This window comes from Pinus tabuliformis, chromosome 7, assembly GCF_031772625.1.
Source record: "Pinus tabuliformis cultivar Carrire ecotype Pingquan chromosome 7, CPIR1, whole genome shotgun sequence".
In the NCBI taxonomy this organism is placed as follows: Eukaryota; Viridiplantae; Streptophyta; class Pinopsida; order Pinales; family Pinaceae; genus Pinus; species Pinus tabuliformis.
The window spans coordinates 1431997996-1432021474 of record NC_142293.1 but is presented as its reverse complement, the minus strand read 5'-3'; positions in this window follow the sequence as shown (position 1 = coordinate 1432021474).

Sequence of the window (23479 nt, the reverse complement as noted above, 5' to 3'; positions counted from 1 at the left end):
CCTTACTTCAGTAGCAAGTTAGCAGGGATAAAAGGAGTACCACAAGGTTTTCAATGGGTGTCTTGGCCCCATTTCCTCCCTTTGGGATCATGATTTGAGGAAAGGACCCTTATGTAGCCCCAAAAACACAGATTTCTATTTCTTGCATAAGATTTAGAGTTTACTGTATTTAAGTTAGCATTTGATCAGTTTTTCAAAGTAGGATTTCATTTCCATCTTTTTTATCTTCATTCTTGCAGTAGATCTCATCCATGCTTTCATTCCTTTCAGCAACTTTTCTCATGCATCATGTAGGTAGTTAGTTCATTAATTTTTCTTTTCTAACTTATGAGAATGCTTCTTGTTTACATAGATTTTTGGGAATTACACATGTTTTATGCAGAGAAGGTGCTTCAGGAGGAGACAAAGACTTCATAGCTAGAAACCACCTTCCACTCCATCCACCATAGTCATTCCTTGTTTTCACCATTTCCTTCACTAGTTTTCATCATTTTTCATAGAAATTCTTCCAAGCACATTGAGAGAATCCAACCATCCTCTATCTTTGCTGTTGACTTCTGAGTGATCCTAGACATTCTCTCACTTCATTCCACCCATCTACCACCTTCCCTAAGCCTTACATCACCTCCAACACCTTCCATTTCTCTCTCGGCTGTATCATGTAGGTTTCTAGTACATCTTGTATGTTTTCCTGAAATGGCTTGTTTTGATGCTGAATTGAGGGAAAACCTCTAAGAAGTCACCAAAAACCTCCCAAGGGTCTCCCACACCATCCAAACATATCCTAACCCTTCCACCCATCCTCCAAAATCTTTAATTCACCTACCACATCACCAAGAGAAATTAGTTTGCATACTTGATTTTGCATGAAAGGACAAAAAGACAAAAGCAGATTTCTTTCAATCCCTTTACTTACACATTAGTGATGTTTGATGCTTCTTACTTCCATGCTTAGATAGTAGCATTTGGTTCATGTTAATTTAGAATTATTTCAAAGCATAGTTTCTTGGCAGTTAATTAGGAAATTATGTGATTTAGCATTGAATTTTGGTCTTTTCCATTATTGCAGTAGAGTAGATCTCCCTTAGAGCAGATTTCCCTTTCTTCCATATTGAAACCAAGCTTCTTCTGACTCCATAGAAGTCTGGCTTGAAAACCCCAGTGGTCTCTCGCTAGCTGAACCATGACAAAAGACAGAACCATCACTTTTACTTGTGTATACAACATTGTCACCTCCAAGTTTTTATGGACCTCGGGTTGAGAAAGTAAAGCTGTAGCCCAGGAGTTGCAACATTCTTGCTGCAATACTGGCACTCATCACTTTTTGGCGCCGTTACCCGGGAGGTATTTGAGTAATATGTGAATGCTACTTCTTTATTCTATTTATTGTCTCTAATATTCTACCATTAGTTTATTTTTGCAAAAGTAATTTAGTTGCTTCCTTTTTCATTCTACATTTTCTAGTTTCCTTTCCATTTTGCAAGCAAGATTTCAATTTAGCAAGTAGTTTTTCATTCAGTCAGTAGTTTTCATTTAATCAACAATTTCAATTCTGCAAAGTACTTTACAAGCTTGAAAAAACACAAAACCAACCCAAAAACATTTCCTTTCATGCCTCGTAGGAATAAGGATAACTTAGGGAAATTTTTGCCAAATACCCCCACTACATCAAACAACCAACCTTCCCTCTTCTTCGATGGTTGTGGATTGGAGGAACCCTTACGTGAGAAACCTGACATATTTGAAGAACCTACAGTGGAAGAAGAAGAAGAAGAATCCATTCCTACTGAACCAATGGATGAAAACAAACATGACAGAGGGAATAGAGAGAGAGTTGAGGGTGCCTTCCCCATCAGGGAAACCAATGGGGACACTAATATGAAAAATATAAGCCCCTTTGCCCTACCTCGTTTCCATGGCTTGACCACAGAAGATCCCAACACTTTCCTATTTGAGTTTGCTATTATATGTTGAACCTATGACTATAAAGATTATGAGTAGAAGTTAAAACTATTTCCATCTACCCTCAAGGATGCATCATTGCACTCGTTCATGGGTATACCTAGGGATAGCATCACAACTTGGGCTCAGATGCAACAAGCCTTTAACAACAAGTATTGAGACTACTGTCAGTCAAAGGATACTAAAGAGGAAATTTTTAGGATGACCATAGGCAATGATGAATCCCTAGAGGATTATGAAGAAAGATTCCAACTTAGTTACAAAAGGGCCAGGTGCACACTTGACCTTGAGTCACTAAAGTTGGTCCTGCTTAGGGAAGTAAGGGAAGATCTTTTGGATACTGTACACTTGTTAGCAGGAGGATATATCTACCAATTACCCTATGAGGATATCAAGGCTGTCTTTAGAAACCATTCTAGGGCAACTAGGAAAAAGGGTAGGGGTAGTCAACCCATTGTCAGTACATCCTCTTCCAACTCATCCATCAAGGGTGAAATTGGAAACATGTTGGAAGATTTCAAGAGTGAGATGCTGCAAACCCTTGCCTTACAAATGGATATTATGCACATTAAGAGAAAGCAGGAGGAAGCAGAGATAACCTTGGCCATTTTTTGTCCTAGATGCACTAGGAGGCATCCTAGGAATGAATGTCCATTGAATTCTATTGAAATTTGCTCAGTCTATGAAGAAAACCACTCCACAAACAAGTGCCCTTATTTTCCTGGACTCAAAGTTGTATATCAAGGAGCTGAAGGGGTCACTGAGCAGCGCTGCTACATAAACCAAAGGAGACCTCATGGGCCTAGACCATACCAGCAGGGCATGCAAGGGTCATCCCATGCATATTACAACGCCAACCAGACCACAACCATACCTTCTTGGGGACCCCCTACTTATCCTTCCTGGTCTACACCTCGTCCTTAGTCCTTTGCATCTCAGTGTCACTCCCAGTGAGCCAACCAGTCATTTCAACCATATGCTCTGCGACAACCTCAGTGGAATGCATCGCCCCAGGGGTAGTGGCCCAAATACAATAATACTTTAGAGTTATTGCCTCCACCACCTACCCAACCATAGTTGTTACACCCTGCTCCACCCAAGCAACCCTAGATGCCTGCCCAACTAAATCTGAACCTGAACAACAGATAGGCTCAGCAAGTATACAATGGAGAGACATCATATCTAGCTTATGCTGTGGAAATACATGAGATTAACCTGAGATCTGGGAGAGTTCTCTCAGATAATCAACCTCCACCTCCACCTAGAGAGGTTGAGGAAGAAAGAGAGGAAAGCATTCTTAAAGTGAATCCACCCTTTCCTGAGAGATTAACCCAACCACTCCAGCCTACCCTAGAAGAGACTGAACTTCTGGGAGAACTGAAAAATCTATGTGTAAAGATTCCACTTCTCCAAGATATAAAAGGTGTTCCTATTTACAATAAGTTGATTAAGGAGAAGTGCTTCAAGCATCCAAGGAGGTGAAGAAGAGATTCCCATACCATTAATGTCATTGGACAACTATTCGACTTAATGCCGGGGCAGGTAATATGTCCAAAGTATTTGAACCCTGGAAACCCTGTAGTAGATGTGCACATCAATGGCACCATTGTCCCACACACTTTGATCGATATTGGGGTTGCCATTAATATGATGACCAAGGACACCATGCTCAAGCTCAACCTCCAAGGTTCATTGAGGAAGACCACAACAGTTCTGCAACTTGCAAACCGCTCCACAGTGACCCCTGAGGGGATTGTGGAGGATGTGATGGTCTCCATTGACTCTTGGGAGTACCCTGCAGATTTCCTAGTTCTCCAGCCTAAGGCTAAGCTTACTGGTTACCCTCTCATCCTTGGGAGACCCTGGTTGGCCATTTCCGATGCTTACATTAGCTACAGAGCTGGGAATATGACCATCAAGAATGGGCATATGTCCAAGCAATTAGTCTTATACCCTCCTGCTCAACCATCTCTAGAGCATGATTTACCTTTATGGTTGGAGGAGGAGGAAGAAGATGAAGTTTACTCCGCCAAACTTTATACTTTAGAAACAACCATGGGAGGAGGACAGAGGGATGAAGATGATTTGATTGAACACCTACTCCAAATTCCAACACCCAGTACATTTCCATTAGAAGATGTAGTAAAGGAAACCCAGAACAATCATCCAATTGACCTATGCTTGGTTGATTCCAACCCCATTTGTGTCAAAACCATAGAATTCAGCCCTGAGAGAACCTTGAAAATCAATCCATCTCTTTCTGCTCTCTAAGAAGAGAAGTTATGCAACATGCTAAAGGAACATCTAGATGCCTTCGCTTGGAGTTACAAAGAAATGAAGGGAGTACACCCCTCAGTGTGTACTCACCACATATACATCAAAGAATATTGCAAGCCAATATGATAGCCCCAAAGGAGGATGAATCTAGCTCTTAAAGATATATTCAAAGAAGAACCGCAAAAATTGCTAGATGTAGGAATCATTTACCCTATCTCCAACAGTGAGTGGGTCTCTCCTTTGGTGTTAGTTCCAAAAAAAAATGGTAAGTGGAGGATTTGTGTCGATTGTAGGGAGTTGAGAAAAGCCACAAAGAAGGACCATTTTCCTCCGCCCTTCATTGACCAAGTGCTAGATGGCCTAACAGGGAAAATGTTTTTCTCTTTCCTAGATGGATTCAGAGGGTACAACCAAATCCAGATCATCTTGGAAGACCGAGATAACACTGCCTTCACTTTTCCTTGGGGTACTTTTTCCTATAGGGTCCTTCCTTTTGGCCTATGCAATGCTCTTGCCACTTTCTAGAGAGCAATCCTGAGTATTTTTGCCGAGTTAGTCCATGATGCAGTAGAAATTTATATGGATGATTTTACACCTTATGGCTGTGATTTTCAAGAGGCTCTGTCCAACCTAGGCAAAATACTGCACAAATGCATTGAAATGAACCTGTCTCTTAGTCCTGAAAAATGTGAATTCTCGATGACTGTAGGGACCGTGCTAGGTCATTCAATATCTCAGCAAGGACTGCAGGGAGATGTCAGGAGTTTCCTAGGGTTAGCTGGATACTACCAAAGGTTCATAAAGGACTTCAACAATTTTGTCTCTCCTTTACTTGGTTTTTTGGCCAAGGAATCTGAGTTTATATGGTCAAAAAGCTGCCAAGAGGCCTTAGACACCCTAAAGAACAAGTTAATCACTGCACTGTTTCTTCGGGGCCCAAATTGGACCCTTCCTTTTCATATTCATGCTGATGCCTCACACAAAGCCATAGGATCAGCCCTAGGTCAGATAGATGAAAATTTTCCTTATGCTATATACTTTATCAGTAAGAATCTGTCAAAGGCTGAACTAAATTACATGGTGAAACAAAAGGAACTCCTGGATGTTGTGCATTCATTGAACAAATTTAGGCATTATATTACAGGATATCAAACATTTGTACATACTGGCCATGCAACAACCAAATATTTAATGAACAAACCAAATGTGAATGCTCAGATTATAAGATGGTTACTTTTATTACAATGGTTTGATGTAACTATTGTTGATAAGCCTGGTAAGGAAAATGTTGTTGCAAACTTTTTGTCCAGATTAAATTTTCCTGCAGGTGAAGAAGGAATGGTTGATGACCAGTTACCGAATGAGCACTTATTTTCTATTTCAGTTCTCTCTCCATGGTTTGCTGATATAGAAAACTATTTGGTATCCGCACAGTTCCCATTGAACTTGTCCTCGAAAGAGAAAAGCAAGATAGTGAGGAAGAGCGCCCCCTTCACTTGGATTGGGGGAAATCTCTTCAAACTTGGCCCAGATCAAATCTTGAGAAGGTGTGTCAGGGAGGAGGAAGTCTTTGACATCCTTCTGACCTGTCATGATGGGCCTTGTGGAGGTCACTTTGCAGCAAAGAGGACAACATTCAAAGTGTTACAAGCAGGCTATTATTGACCCACTCTTCATCCGGATGTGAAAAGGTATATTAGTCAGTGTGATCAGTGCCAAAGGATTGGAAGGCCTACTCCAAGAGATGAAATGCCTTTGCAGCCTCAGGTGACTTTCGAGCCATTTGACAAGTGGGGCATGGAATTCATTAGACCTATTGACCCTCCTTCCAAACAAAAGAAATACATCATTTTGTGCACTGGATATCTGACTAAGTGGGCTGAAACCAAGGCAATTAAGGCAACAACAAAAGAGAAGGTAGCTGAGTTCTTAAGGGATAATGTAAAATTTGGGTACCCTAGAGAGCTGGTCACAGACCAAGGCAGCTAGTTTATCTCCAACATGATTGAAGACTTAATCAGCCAGCACAAGATCAAGCATAGAACCTCCACTCCTTATCATCCACAAGCTAATGGAAAACTAGAGGTGACCAATAGAGCACTGGAGGGCATCTTGACCCAAGGGGTAAGAAGCAACATGAAGGATTGGGCAGATAGACTAGTTGAGGCCACCTAGGCCTATAATATCTGTAGAAATTTTGAATAATATGACACATATTCACAGAGATTATCCTGATCATACAATTATAAGCAGAACATGTATAATACATAATCTCCTCTACGTTGATCATCAATTTACAGAAGCAGAAACATTCACAGGCACACATAGAAGCATCAATCAAACTCATTAACACAGTATGTATCCCGGGGAAAGCATCTCGCCAAAAACCCCAACTATCCGTATATTATATTGATTGAATCATGTAACATTACACAGCATAATACTTCTCACAAGTATCTCCACCTGTTACACACAATACAACTCAGATTTGATCTCCAAATCTCCCCCGCTGCTTGCCTGCCTCCACTGCTCAATACCTGCTCAAGAATTGATGAGAATTGCTTCCCAAACTCGTTTTTCACCTGCAAAATAGTCACTCACTCTTTGTGGACGTGAGAAAAGGCTAAAATGTGGGCCAAATACGTGAGCAAACTCATTGGCATACTCAATCCCTTGATTGTGCAAGATCTGATGCACAACTATAGTCACAACTGATAGCAATCTGATTCTCTACCACTTGTCCCTGTTGAACTGAACATGAACTAACATGCAACTGAGTTAACTGATGTATTCTTTAGTTGTATTATGAGTTAATAATTAGTTTAACAACTCATCATTAGTCTATCTGCAGTTAGACTAACTACAACTAGTTTAACTAAGTCAAACTGAACACAACTCCATCAACTGTACCTCCAGTCCACTAAACTCAACTCACTTGAGTTCTAACTGAAGTCATGCATGCAAAAACTCAACTGACTCATAAGAAAAGCGTATTTCCTTCTGACAGCTGCATGTGCCACCTCTGTAGCTCAAACTGAAGTGCTCCAAGAGAACAAGATCAAGTTTATAGTCCAAATATTATTGTGAGATAATAATATTTGACTTTTCTATTTTTGACAGCCAATCTAAAAATAGACTTTGATCACTCACATTGTGATCACTCACACTTTCATCAAAAATAGAAGTCCATCTATTTTTCCCAACTTGATCAATCATCCATAAACATAGACATGATCCATATGTCTAAAAATAGACATAGTCTAAAAATAGACTTGCGCCAAAAATAGCCTGCGGGCCCACTTAGTGAAGGCGACTCTTTTCACTAAGCTCCATCATCTTGTTGCAATCTCAACAAGCATTTCTTGTTGCACACTTTTCAACACTCCCTCTCAACAAGAAAGGCTTCCTCTCAACCCTGATCCTGTAACTCTGGAATGTTCTCCATACAACACATCTGGCCGGTCCACTTGCTCTGTCATCAAAGTCTCTGACTGCTATTGCCTCTGTCGAATGAAACTCTGCATCTCTGTGCTCTTCAGTATCTGACTGCTCTAGCCTCTGTCACTTTGATCTCTGACTGCATCCGTGCTGCTGCTGGTTCTATCTCCCAGCATTGCATCCGCACTGCACCTCCCAACTGACCTCCCTGTTGGGACAGAAACATCCTCTGATGCTGAAGCTCTACCTGCTGCTGACAAGTGCTCCCTCTCTGACATCTGCGCTACTGCAACATCTCCATGCATCTTGCACCATTGCACACCTCTCTGTGCCACCTAGCACTGTGCAAAACACTTGTGCCTCTCGCATTGCTACAGCCTGCTAGCTATGCGCTGTCCTGGGATTCCCTGCACTGTCGCTCTCTCTGCCGCTCCATTCGCATCTGTCTCTACCCAATCAGTCAGTTCCTGCTACTACACATCGGGGCTCCCATAGCAAGGTCTCATCCAAGAGGTTGGGTACCTCAAGGATCTTGCCCCTCCTCCTTGGGATGATCAATCCACATCACCCCACCTCCTACCTGGAGGTATGGCTGCATGCGATCCCTCAGCCCACCTGGCTTGAAGTTTCCCCCTACTGGAGGTCTCTAGATGAGTATATGTCTCTACTCGATCTCCTTTCAGCTTCCCCTGTTGTGGCTCCTCCACAACCTCCTGAAGCTGCTGCACCAATCGTGGCTCCTCCACAATCGTCTGAGAATTCTTCTGGCTCTGCATGTTGAGCGGTAATATACCCTCCCTCTCAACCACCAAGTCTCCATCAGTTGCCTCACTACTCAAGGCTTTGCATGCATCTTGAACCTCAAGAGCATACAGGTTCCTGACCCATGAACCAATCTCATGATAACGAAAGCATCGCACCTTCGACTTGTCAACTTTCTTCCCATCACTGGAAGAACAAGATTCGAAAAGAGAAACCTTCTCCTTCCCCTTCTTCACCTTACTCGCTAAGGCACAGTTCTCCTCATCATGCATAGATGAAGAACTGTCTCTGGTGCTCCGTCTAATCTCCTCCTGCATCAAATCCAACCATAGTCATTCCCAATTTGGCAGTTTCTCCCTTCCATTCACCGAGTCCTGGTAGCTATGCCAACTCTTAGGAAGGTCAAGGAGTGCTAGACTCACCATCCTCATCTGACAGTCACCCCCACACTTCCCAGCTCATCCCGACATTGGGTGAACTTCGTGAGATAATGGGGCATATTGTCTCCATTCTCACACTGAATGTTTCTGAGTTTTATCTATTGCTTTGGAATTAAATTCGAATTCCACCAGCTCAAAACTCAACTGCTTCCGATCTAGAATTCGTGAGAACAAAGTATTTCTTGTACAGAGATCGACTGTATGGGCATTCACCGGATATCTCACCTTCCAAAGGAAGGATGAATCCAGAGGCTACCTGGCCCGATTACAGACTCTGCCTAAAGAAATAGAATGTAAACACTTCTTGAATAGTAGATCTGATGATCAATCCTCGCTTGATATCCTGTAAAAATCTCTTCTACAAATCAAGCAGCTCCGATACCATGTAGAAACTTTTTCTACAATTATCTAGCTCTGATACCATGTAGAAATTTTGAATAATATGACACATATTCACAGAGATTATCCTGATCATACAATTATAAGCGGAACATGTATAATACATAATCTCCTCTACGTTGATCATCAATTTACAGAAGCAGAAACATTCACAGGCACACATAGAAGCATCAATCAAACTCATTAACACAGTATGTATCCCGGGGAAAGAATCTCGCTAAAAACCCCAACTATCTGTATATTATATTGATTGAATCATGTAACATTACACAGCATAATACTTCTCACAAGTATCTCCACCTGTTGCACACAATAAAGCTCAGATTTGATCTCCAAATCTCCCCCGCTGCTTGCCTGCCTCCACTGCTCAATACCTGCTCAAGAACTGATGAGAATTGCTTCCCAAACTCGTTTTTCACCTGCAAAATAGTCACTCACTCTTTTTGGACGTGAGAAAAGGCTAAAATGTGGGCCAAATACGTGAGCAAACTCATTGGCATACTCAATCCCTTGATTGTGCAAGATCTGATGCACAACTATAGTCACAACTGATAGCAATCTGATTCTCTACCACTTGTCCCTGTTGAACTGAACATGCACTAACATGCAACTGAGTTAACTGATGTATTCTTTAGTTGTATTATGAGTTAATAATTAGTTTAACAACTCATCATTAGTCTATCTGCAGTTAGACTAACTACAACTAGTTTAACTAAGTCAAACTGAACACAACTCCATCAACTGTACCTCCAGTCCACTAAACTCAACTCACTTGAGTTCTAACTGAAGTCATGCATGCAACAACTCAACTGACTCATAAGAAAAGCGTATTTCCTTCTGATAGCTACATGTGCCACCTCTGTAGCTCAAACTGAAGTGCTCCAAGAGAATAATATCATGTTTATAGTCCAAATATTATTGTGAGATAATAATATTTGACTTTTCTATTTTTGACAGCCAGTCTAAAAATAGACTTTGATCACTCACACTGTGATCACTCACACTTTCATCAAAAATAGAAGTCCATCTATTTTTCCCAACTTGATCAATCATCCATAAACATAGACATGATCCATATGTCTAAAAATAGACATAGTCTAAAAATAGACTTGCGCCAAAAATAGCCTGCGGGCCCACTTAGTGAAGGCGACTCTTTTCACTAAGCTCCATCATCTTGTTGCAATCTCAACAAGCATTTCTTGTTGCACACTTTTCAACAATATCACCTGGAATACCACCACTAGATTCACACCCTATGAGCTGGTCTATGGGAAAAATGCCATACTATCCATTGAATTTGAGTATAACACATTAAGGATGGCAGCCCAACTAGATCTAGATCTCAACAATGCACAGAAAGAAATATTGCTCCAGTTGAATGGTCTAGATGAGTTCCGAATGCAGGCCCTCCTACATACAAAGGTAATTCAACTTCAGAGGAAGATATAGCATGATAAGAACATCAAGGAAAAGTAATTTCAAGAAGGTGATTGGGCTCTGTTATATGAGTCTAGGAATAAAGACTTCGAGGGAAAGTTAAGAACAAGATGTCTAGGACCTTATGTTGTAGAAAGATTCCATGATAATGGTTCAGTACAGATCAGAACCATAGATGAAGAGGCCACTCCTTTACTTGTTAATGGACATCGATTGAAAATTTACAAGAGACTATTGTCAAAACAAGAGTTCATTGATGATATTAATAAAACAGTGATGGTAGTGGAGCAAGTTTCAGCTCCTTCCTCATCAAATCACTAAGAGAAAAAAAAGAAAAAGAATAAGGACTCAGGTGAAAACCTCCATGAGGTGCCTGAGTCCCCACTATCAGGTTGAAAACCTCTTGGGGAAGCCCAATGGTGTTAACAAAAAAAATGAGAATAAAAAGATCCTTGGGTGAAAACCTCTCTTGAGGAGCCTAGGGCAAACAACTAGGGTGAAAACCTCTCAGAGGCAACCTAGTTGTTTTCGAAAGAAAAAAAGAACAAAAAAAGAAAAGAGAAAAATCATGAAAATTTCTATTTTGCAGGTCAGCAAGAAGGACAATCAGAGAGCAAAGGAGGATAAAAAAGAGACCTATTTCACTCACATTTTTATTTTTCCACTCATTATCATTCATCACTCTACCATTTCTTTCATTTTTTCCACTCCTTTCCTTCAGTTTACAAGGGGATTGTGTTTTCTACAGGATCCCCTAAAAACCTACAGGATGAACCTGTAGGAATCACAGTGACCCAGAAATCCTACAGGAAGTGACCCTAAAGGAAAAAAATGACCTTATGTGTCAATAAAATAGCACCCCTACATCATCATTCCATGACCATACTTATGTACACCTTCATCACCCCTGCATTCACCCTTAAAAAAATATCAGTTTCAAAAAAATAAAAATAAAAAATTTCACAGTCTTCGAAAAATAAGGAAACAGAGAGCAATAGGGAGCATCACCTGAGTATTCCTCATTATCCACACTCCTAGTGTCTCTCCCCATCCATGTCACCATCCTCAAAATCCCAGTAGAGTGTATGATTAAGAGTTATGAGGGAGAAGCAACTACAAGACATCCTGTAGCAACCTATCCGATATAATACAAATCATAAGAATGACAAGCTTCCAACATGATGATCCAAAAGTAGAAGGAACTCCAAAGCAGCAACAACACCATCATTTTCAACACCAGGTACCTACACCACAAAAGAATCATCAGAGAACAACAAAAAAGGGAAGAAGAATAGCATGCAGCCAATACACACAGCAAGCACCTTTGGTCTTCAACAATTGCAACAAGATATTAGCACCACAGGTAGGTATCCCGCTCACTCTCTCATGTGCATAATGTAGTCAAAATATGTAAAGGTTACGAGTAAGTTGGTTTATAAGTGAAAGGTGGCCAGTTAACTTGGCCACCTTCAATTAGTCAACAAATACAAAACAATTTGTCCTCTCACACGTGGCAGTAGTCAACTCAAAAACAGAAAGGAGAAGGACAAAAGTAGTTAAGGGTACGAAAGCATGAAGTGGGAGTTGATTACGAGGAAGTAAGGAATGATGAGGTGGTAGTGGGGACTAATAGTCCAAAAATGGAAACCATACCTCGGCTGCCAACACACTACCTCACCCAAAATGACCATAAGAGAAAATAATTGTCGTCCCCATGCATTCATGCATTCTCTTCCTTGAGGACCGCTCTCACAAGTCGCTCTCATACCTAACCTAGAACAAGGAAGAAACCATCGTTTTTCAGCACAGGAATTCCTATAGGATTGCACAGTAAATCCTACAAGATTGCACACAAGATTCCTATAGGATTGCACATGAAATCCTACAGGATTGCACACAGGATTCCTATAGGATTGCACACAGGATTCCTACAGGATACACAAAGACAGTCTACAGGATAGGCCGAGAGGAGTTTTAGAAGGCAAAAAATGAGGGTTGGCCACATCAAACACTATGAAGAGGTAGGATCTATAATTACATCCCTCTTTCCAAGTAAATTGAACAAAAAATCCTCTAGTTTGAGTGAATTTGGCAACTGTGCAAGAGAATTGTCCACACAATCATCTCAATTTTTTACTTCTGCATTTGAAAATTGTATCAACCATCTCATCTCCTCAAACCTCACCAACCAAGATGACAGGAGGGTTTAATAGAAGGGAGCCCATTAACACTGTGAGAATCCAACAACACCCTCAGGTACTAGAAATCTTCACAAGGCATAATTGGATGGGGTTTTTCGAAAAATTAAGGGGGTATGATGATGAGGTGGCCTGATATTCTTTTCTCTCCCTCATTCCACTTACCAGAATCCATGCCACTGTTGTGGTAAGAGGCCTCTCCATAGATCTCACCCCTAAACTCATCAGCGGAGTTACCACACTTCCCTTAGGAGTACCATGGAGGAAAGAAGGGAAAGGAGATAGCCAGGTTGCCAAAAGGAAATTCTTTTTAGAAGGTGAGGAACCCATTGAGGAAAAAATGGAGTAAGGAGAGAAATTTTGCCATATCCCTAGAATAAGGTGAGCTACCAACTTATCAAATACATATAATGTGAGGGTAGGTATAGTGTGGTATATGGCTATCATTTTAGGCTTCTTGAAGAGTTGAGATTTGGAGCAGAAACACCCCCTCACCACAGGCATAGAATACCATAATTCCTGCTGCAATCAATGATAGACACAAGCATCAAGGTGTAAGAGGGAAATTCCCAACAATTAGCTCACCATGGGTTAATTAGAATCCTTATAGAAGATGCCCTCCAAAACTTTAGAATTCCTATACAATGGTCAGTTTTTAGAGATATGCAGGCAGAGGAAGACACCAAAGCTCTCACATATGATATTAGTCCTACTATCAGTGGAGAGGATGACCAAGAGGCTGAAGCAGAGGAAGAAGAAGTAGAGCAGGAAGAAGAAGAAACAGAAGGAGATGAAGATGAGATGGATGAAGAAGAAGATGAAACAAAAGAAAATGAGGAATATGAAGAAGAAGAGGAGAAAGAGAAGGAGGATGATGAAGAAATAGAGGATGATGTTAAGGAGGAAACTGATAAAGAAGATGAGGGTCTACAAGAGGAATAAGAAAGGAAAGACATAGGTGAAGAAAGCAATGGGAAAGAGGGGGTAGAAGACAAGGAGGGGTCACCTAGGGTGTCTCCAGAACCCACTGAGAGAGAGGCAACATATGCCCTCACTGCTCTTAGCACCCCCATCAAGAAAAAAGGCAAAAGAGAGAGGCAGACCCCCTTATATTTTAGGACAAGGAAATGCACAGGAATAAGGCAGGGGAAACCCCAAACGCCAACGAAAATTCCCATTGTGATTGAGGACTCACCTAAACAATAGGAGAAAATGTCCTCTCCTAGGTCTCCTTTCACCTATGTGAGAATGCCTATGACTAGATCCACCTCCTCCAAGGGAAAAGAAATGCTACAGGATACACAAAAGAATCTACAAGAAGCAAAATTAGTCCTACAGGATACACAACAGAATCTATAGGAAGCAGAAGCAGTCTTGCAGGATACTCTGCTGAACCTACAGGAGACACAAAAATTGGAAAAGGAGGTAGGCCAACAACAAGAAACTAATGAAGAGGACCCAGAGTCAAAAGAACCCAGCCCCCAACCTAACCTTGACTCCTACTACAGGTTTATTGAAGGAGGTAGGGTCATTCCTCAACAATTTTCTATTCCATTATTCTTCGAGCTTGAGAAGGAGAGAGTCAAAACTCACAGATGGATGCAGATCACCAAATCCAAGGGGGTGGAAGACATTGGGCACATGGAGGAGAAGCTCAAGGATATGGGCTGATCTGGAATTTATCCAGGACAAAGAATTAAAGGTATTTCAGACTCATGTGCATGGATGTGCCTATGTTACTTTATGCAACGGATCGATAAGATTGTGAAATACATAGACATTGAAGCAGTTAGAGAAAACATAGTAGGAAAACATGTAACACAACAAGTTTAATAAGGAGTTCACCCAATGCTCCTGGGCTATGTCTCCTGGTCCAGCCTTCAATGGTGGCCTCCCTATTATGTTTTCAAAGCAGAGTTTTTACAACAGTGAGCTCCATTTGAGTCTCACTCAACAGATATAAATCAGTAGGACTGGACTTGGATCCCCCAAGTCTCTGGAGTACACAAAATATCCTTACTGAAACTTGACCTCTATTGGTCACAGTAGTATGAGCCCAATCTGAGACTCATACATGACAGGCATGTACAGAGGAGTTCACTTGAACCTCTCAAACCTTCTCTGGAGTACATAGACTCTCTAACTCTCTCTGGCTCTGTCTGGCTCGATGCTGCCTTTAGGTCAGCTCGACTTCTTCCCTCTATTCTCTGCTCTTAGCTTTCTTAACTTGCTTTTCTCACTTCTCCCTTTTGTTTCTGTCAGTTCGTGGCTTTAAAGCCAATATGATTTCTGACTGTTCATTTCCGCTTCCCGGCTTTTTGGTTCTCCGGCCTCTACCTATTTGAATTCCTCTATTCTACGTCATCATCACTGTGTAAAGCTTTACAAGGAGGTGGCCACCTGTTTCATAACGAACTGAGTGTCAGTTCTCTTGGAAATTTTTGAACTGCTGTTATTTCTATTTAACTCCCAGAATTCCTATGAACATGATTCCTCCGCCAACTCATTGTTCATGCCAGACTTCAAACCTTTATACACTCGTCTTGTTTACCCCGTTGAATCTGGTCATCCATTGGATCACATTTCCGCCGTCAATCTAGGGCCTCCAGATCCTACGGTCTTCGTCCATATCGGGCAGGTAAGTAGCATGAATTTTACTCGTCCGATGTGAGTGGTTTTCTCTCTCTTTCGCCGGATGCATGGCACCCCGTGTGTGGCATCGGGTGAGACTCAGTCAAAACCGCTTACTGCTCGAAGCCCTTTTGATATCCTGCTGGTTTTTGTGTGGGACCTGCCTCTGATGGGATCGGCGAATTCTGTACAGTTTTATGACTTTTCGGGTCTGGGTCGCTCATGGCTTTTTCTTCTCTGAGGGGTTTTCCTGGTGATATGTGATTAGCGACTTGCTGTTTTTCAAAAAGACTTACCATTTTGCTATTTCGTGGCAGCGCACGTTACCATGGGCCAACAGTCCGCCCGCTTGACCGAGGGTCCTCGTTGCTTGGCGCTGCTCACAAATTACAACTGTTCGAGGATATTTCTGATAAGCTCAACCTTTATAAGACTTTGAAACTTTGGGATGAATTTTATAGAGTTATGAAAACTTAGAGAGTTCTTTAAGATCCAATTCGGATCACAACCTTCCCACTGAAAAATCTTTTGGGATCACCAAAAGTTGGTTTTTAAGCATCAATAGAGGGTATAAATTCCTTTCTTGTCCAATTTCTATCCATTTTTCACTGCTTGGTTTTGAACCTTTGAGCCCAATCCGGAGGTACTCAACATCCCCTCTGCACGTAGTTCTCACCTTCCTGTCCAGAACTGTATCTTCCTATAATTCATTGAGATATTCAGGCAACAGATCATCAATAGAAGGCAATTGACTTTGCTCTTCGGGATCTTCAATCAATGAAGGTTCAAATAGTCTCAAGCTGTTTGCATTAACAACTGAGTAGATGTGCATGTAAGCTGGTAAATCAAGGTGAAAAGCATTCTCACCAATTTTCTCAAGTATCTTGAAAGGTCCATACCTTATTGGCTTCAGCTTCTTACCTTCACCTTGCATTTTGTCTTTGCTGATATACATCCAGGCTTGATCACCGACTTGGAAACTATGCTCAGTCTGATGCTTATCATGCCTTGCCTTGTACTTCACTTGGCTCTTTTCTAGCTATTCCTGTACTGACTGGTGTATCTCTTGGATTTGTTTGATGAACTTGGTTTCCTTGTCCACATCACTGTGTCCATCAACTGCTATGTCTTTACCAAAGACAAAATCCAAGGGAGACCTTGGTGTGAAACCAAAACAAGTTTCAAAAGGAGATATTTGTGTAGAAGAATGTTTAGCTCGGTTGTAAGCATGCTGCACATAACATAAGTGTTCATCCCAAAGCTTGGGATGCTTACTGAAATAACCTATGAGAAACTGGATCACTATCCTGTTGACTACATCTATTTGGCCATCTGTTTGCAGATGAAAAGCTGTGCTCTTCTTAAGTCTGGTGTCCATCAATTCCCACAAACTCGACCAAAATTTCCCAACAAATCAGGTATCTCGATCAGATATAATGGAAGTGGGTAATCCAAAATGAACCCATACATGTTGAAAGAACAACTGTGCAGTTTTTTCAGCTGTAATCTATTTGTTACAAGGTATTAAAATACACATTTTGCTGAAACTATCCACAACAACATATAAATAGTCATGACCTTTTCTAGATTTAGGCAGTCCCCCAGCAAATCCCATGTAAAAACTTTCCCAGGGGTGAGAAGGAACTGGTAATGGAGTGTACAAGCCTAGTTTTCTATTGCTGGGCTTGCTTTTAGCACACATGGTACACCCTCTTACATATCTAGAAACTGTCTCATGCATTTTTGGCCAATAACAAAATCTTTGTAGCTGTGTAACTATTTTACTTACCCCAAAGTGACCTGATATTAGAGAAGTGTGTGATTCTCGAATTATCTTCACTCTTTCTGTTTGAGGAATGCATAAATTTCCCAAATGATATAAGAGTTGGTCCTTAACATGATAATCCAATTCTTCTAATTGTTTTCCATGACTTAAAGTTGCATATGCATCTTTAAAATCTATATCTTGAGCATACTGTTCAATGTAGCTTTCATCCAATACTGAATTATGCTTAAGTATAGTGGATGCATTTATGATTGGTCTGGACAACATATCTGCAACTTTATTGTGTATGCCCTTTTTATATCCGATGACAAGATGAAACTATTGTAGAAAACCCATCCACCTATAGTGTCTTGATTGTTTCAACTTAGTTTGTGAGTGAAAATATTGAAGTGGTTGATGATCAATATGTATAACTGTCTCTTTGCCCATTAAATAACGTTTCCACTTTTTCACACTCTGTACTAATGCATACAATTCTTTATCGTATGTGGGATAGTTAACTATTTCAAAATTAAATGTCTCAAAATGACAACATATGGGTTTACCATGTTGCATCAACACTGCTCCCATGGAATAGTCTCTAGCATTCGTTTCAATCTCAAATGGTCTTTGAAGATCGGGCAGTGATAGTACTGGTGTTGTACTAATCTTTTCTTTTAAGGTGTCGAAGGCTTTCTGCTATTTGCCTCCCCACTGAAACACCTTGTTCAATCCTGTTAAAGCATGTAAAGGATCTGCAATCAAGGAAAAGTTAGAAATAAACTTTCTCCAATACTGTGCTACTCCTAAGAAGCTTCTAACTTCTGTAGCAGATTTGGGTTTAGGCTAGTTTATAATGACTGCAACCTTAGAGGGATCTATCTTCAATTCACCACCCCCTACAATATGACCCAAATAATTCAAAGATGTTTTGCCAAATTCACATTTTGAGAGCTTAACATAAAGATTCTCTTTTTTCAAAACATCTAGAGTTTGCTTGACATGCTTTAAATGTTCTTCCCATGTTTTACTAAATATAAGAATGTCATCCAAATATACAATGACAAAATCATCAATAAAAGGTCTGAATACATCATTCATTATTCTCATGAAAGTAGCAGGAGCATTAGTTAAGCCAAAATGAATAACCAACCACTCATACAATCCCTGCTTTGTTTTGAAAGTAGTCTTCCATGCATCTTGCTTTGCAACTCTAACCTGATGATAGCCACTATGCAAGTCCAACTTGGAAAAATAAACAACCTCTCTCAACTGATCTAATAGATCATCTATGCGAGGAAGGGGATAACGATTTTTGATCGTTATCTTATTCAGTGCTTGGTAATCAATGCACATTCTCCATGAGCCATCTTTCTTTCTCACCAAGACAGTTGGAGACCCACAAGGCAATGTGCTAGGTCTTATGAACCCTTTCTCGAGTAGCTCCTGTACCTGCTTCTTGATTTCTGCATTCTCTAAAGCGGACAACCTGTACATTCCGATGTTAGGCAATGGAGCATCTTGTTGCAAATTAATATCATGTACTATTTCCTTTTTGGGTGGCAGACCTTTAGGTTCTTTAAATAGTATATCATATTTTGAAACAAATTTTTCTAAATCAGCTTGCTGTTTAGCATTACAACCCTCAAATACATTGGTTTTGTCAGGTTTCTTTTCCTTTACAACCATCAGTAAAAAATGTTTGCATGAATTTACAATTCTTTTCATCTGCCCTGAGTTTATGAGAGTATAATTATTCTTGAGTTTATGAGCTCTTACAATATATTCGATTCCATCTTTAACGAGTTGATACTTGTTTTCAGCTCTATAGAAAATAGCTTTTCTATCATACAAGTAAGGACTTCCTAAAACAATTCCACATATATCCAAGGGAACAATATCTAACTCAACCTCATCTACAAATGCTGACCCAAAATAAAACCTAAGTTTACATTGTCTAGTCACTTGTAGCTGTGCTTTATCACATAACCAACCTAATGGATATGGCCTTTTGTGAGGTGTGGTTAGTAATCCCAACTTCTTTACAATTGCTTCAGAAATTAAATTTACTTGTGAGCCACTATCAAACAAAGTATCAATCTTTTGATGCTTGGAAACAACTCGAATATGAAAAAGCTCATGTCTTTTCCTCTCATTTTCTTCATTGTCAATAGATTGTGTAGAATTACTAGTAGATGCTTAAGAATTTTTACCTTTTATACCTGTGGCTACAATTGTTGTTTCATCTCCTGAATCTGACCCCAAATCCTTTTGAATAGTTGTAGCAATCTTCTTATTCTTGCCATCGTACTTCTTGTGTTTAAGCTCCAGATGCAAAATCCAGCAGTGTTCATCATCATGCCCATCCTTCTTATAATGAGTGCATGAAGATTTGGTCTTTTGTACAATATTTGTCTTCCTCTCTTTCCATCTCTCTTTTCTTTTCTCCTTATTCTTGCTTGCAGTGGGTTTTGATGATCCCCCAACTTCTGGGTTCACATTCTTACCTATAGCCTCTAGATGTGTAGCTTGAACAAATACCTCATCTATGCTAGTGGGATTAAACATGAGAATAGTGTGCCTTAAGTAGCTGTGTAGACCACCTATATACTTCAACAAAGTTTCAGGTGAGTCTAAAGAAATTCCTAGAATCAAAGCTCTTTTCCTAAATTCTTGGGTGTAACTTTGTACACTTTGCCCTTTTAATTTTCGAAGAGTTTTCCAACTCATCATGGCTTGCTGCATATAAGCTAGTGGATAGAACTGTTTTTTAATTGCAGAAACAAATTCACTCTAGACAGAAAGAATTTTACCATGCTTCTTCATGTTAGCTTGTGTCTTGCCTTCCCACCATACCAAGGCAGTGCCTCTAAGGCATAGGTTGGCCAGCTGAATCTTAATACTGCCTGAATCGATGCTCTGCACTCTACAATAAACATCAATATGTCTAATCCAATTATCCAGCTTCTCTGCATTCAACTCTCCATCATATATTGGTAAATAAAATTTAACATCTAATTTAACAAAGATGTCTTATTTTTGTTTTCAGGGCTACTGGGAGGTGTGGGAAGTTTTTCTTCTTTACCTTTGCCTTTAGAGTGGTCATGGAGGAGAGATTCCTATAATCCTTTATCTCGTTTTGAGTTTGATGAATCTTCCTCTCTACCTTTCTTAAATTCTCTAAACATTTCCTCTACCATGGCTCTCATGGTCATGAAACTATCCATGAATTGAGGGTCTAATTCCAAGGGACTTTCTTCTGACATTTTCCTCTTAGGATAGACTCTTCCAATTTCAGGGTTAGCTTCAACCAACTCTTCTTCTTCTAATTTAAGATTTGATCTAGTTAGCATTCAACAGCAAAATCCAGCACAAGCTTGTCTAACCTTAGTAACCTAGAGCTCTGATACCTCTTGATCTGGAATTTATCTAGGACAAAGAATTAAAGGTATTACAGACTCATGTGCATGGATGTGCCTATGTTACTTTATGCAACGGATCGATAAGATTGCGAAATACATAGACACTGAAGCAGTTAGAGAAAACATAACAGGAAAACATGTAACACAACAAGTTTAATAAGGAGTTCACCCAATGCTCCTGGGCTACGTCTCCTGGTCTAGCCTTCAGTGGTGGCCTCTCTATTATGTTTACAAAGCAAAGTTTTTATAACAGTGAGCTCCATTTGAGTCTCACTCAACAGATATAAATCAGTAGGACTAGACTTGGATCCCCCAAGTCTCTGGAGTACACAGACTCTCCTTACTGAAACTTGACCTCTATTGGTCATAGTAGTATGAGCCCAATCTGAGACTCATACATGACAGGCATGTATAGAGGAGTTCGCTTGAACCTCTCAAACCTTCTTTGGAGTACACAGACTCTCTAACTCTCTCTGGCTCTGTCTGGCTCGATGCTGCCTTCAGGTCAGCTCGACTTCTTCCCTCTGTTCTCTGCTCTTAGCTTTCTTAACTCGCTTTTCTCACTGCTCCCTTTTGTTTCTATCAGTTTGTGGCTTTAAAGCCAATCTGATTTATGACTATTCATTTCCGCCTCTCGACTTTCTGGTTCTTCGGCCTTTGTCCATTTGAATTCCTCTATTCTGCGTCATCATCACTGTGTAACGCTTTATAGGGAGGTGGCCACTTGTTTCATAATGAACTGAACATCAATTCTCTTAGAAATGTTTGGATAACTGTTATTTCCGTTTAACTCCCAGAATGCCCATGAACATGATTCCTCTGCCAACTCATCGTTCATGCTAGAATTCAAACCTTTATACACTTTGCTTGTTTACCCCATTGAATCCGGTCATCCATCGGATCGCATTTCCGCTGTCGATCTGGGGCCTCCAGATCCTACGGTCTCCGTCCATATTGGGTGGGTAAGTAGCATGACTTTTACCCGTCCGATGTGAGCGGTTTTCTCTCTCTTCCACCAGATGCGTGGCACCCTGTGTGTGGCATCGGGCGGGAGTCGGTCGAAACTGATTACCGCTCGAAGCCCTTCTGATATCCTACTGGTTTTTGTGTGGGACCCACCTCTGATGGGATCAACGAATTCCATACGGTTTTATGACTTTTTGGGTCTGGGTTACTCGGGGATTTTTCTTCTCTGAGGGGTTTGCCCAGCGATATGCGATTAGTGACTTGTCATATCAGAAACCTCCCTCGTTTTTCAAAAAGAATTCCCGTTTTTCTATTTCATGGCAACGCGCATTACCAAAGGCCAACGGTCTGTGCGCTTGATCGAGGGTCCTCGTTGCTCGGCGGTGCTCACAAATTACAACTGTTCGAGGATATTTCTGATAAGCTCGACCTTTGTAAGACTTTGAAACTTTGGCATAAATTTTACAGAGTTATGAAAAATTAGAGAGTTCTTTAGGATCCAATTCAGATCATGGGAAAAGAGCTAAGTAGCTTGAGAGGCAGAGAGGCCATAATGAAAAATCAACTAGAAACATAAAATGCATGGTTGAGAGGACAACTGCAAGAAAGAGAGAATCAATTGGCATGTATGGACAGTCTCTCTTTGGAAGCAATCCAGTGTAGGATGCCAGCTAAGTTCTATGCCTTATACCTCAAGGAACAGTGGCTGCAGTTTTGGATCAAGACCCTAGCACAGAGAGGCACCATGCCATTTCAAGACTAGAGCCAATTCATTGATCTTTGTGATCATAGCACACCAGAAGATAGGGCCAAGATGTCTGAGTTTTATTTGTACAACATGGCCTTAATGTACATGAATGTATGGAACCCTAATGCCAAGCTAGGAGATTTAAAGTTGATGGCTTTGGTATCATGGATGAACCATGAAGAATCAAGGGCTGTAGAGATGAAGAAGATATTGGCAAGAGAGAAAACTGAACCTCTTATGATCAGAGATGAACAATCAAATCCCATGGCCCTCATTAGTACCCATAATTTGATTGCAAATGATCCTCAACTTGCACCTAGGTATCTTGCTACCCAAGAGCAAGAAATTTCACATTTTGAGGACATGTTCAGGCTGTTAGGGGATGATAGCATACATGCTTGCCTGAGGAGATGGAACACATTGCCATACAACTTAAAGATAAGAGAGTACCACTCTCCTCAAAGATTAAGAGAAGCACTAAATAGGACACCCATGTACAAGCAATCTATGCAAAGGCTGAAAGTCAATTGGATTGGCTTGAAACTCAGTCCACCACTACTCTTAGGAATGCTAGAAGGAAGGAAGGAAGAAGAAGAAAAGAGGCAGTGGGAGGAGGTAGAAAGGAAAGCAGGCTTCTATGAACAAGAAGAGGAAACCACAATAGAGGCATGGGATGTCAGGGAGGCCACTAGAGCTATGAAGGATATGGATATTGATTGAGTTGCTCAGAGGATGAGCAACACTTTCAGTAGGGGGGTGATGATGAGCCTCATCATTAGGTAATTATATGGGCCTTAATTCACCTCCTAGCTTAGTCAAACCAACTTTTCTCACAACTTATTACATGTTTTTTATTATATTTTGTTTATGAGATGAGTTAGAGTTGGATATTATGCCTAGTGGACTAATATGCATTGAATGCAGGATTGAAGGAGAAAATCAAGGAATTTTGGCAAATACTAAGGTTAAAACTCGAATGGGACAAGAGAGAGGGATTGTAGGAGGTAAACCCTCCTTATTTACTTCTCCCCCAT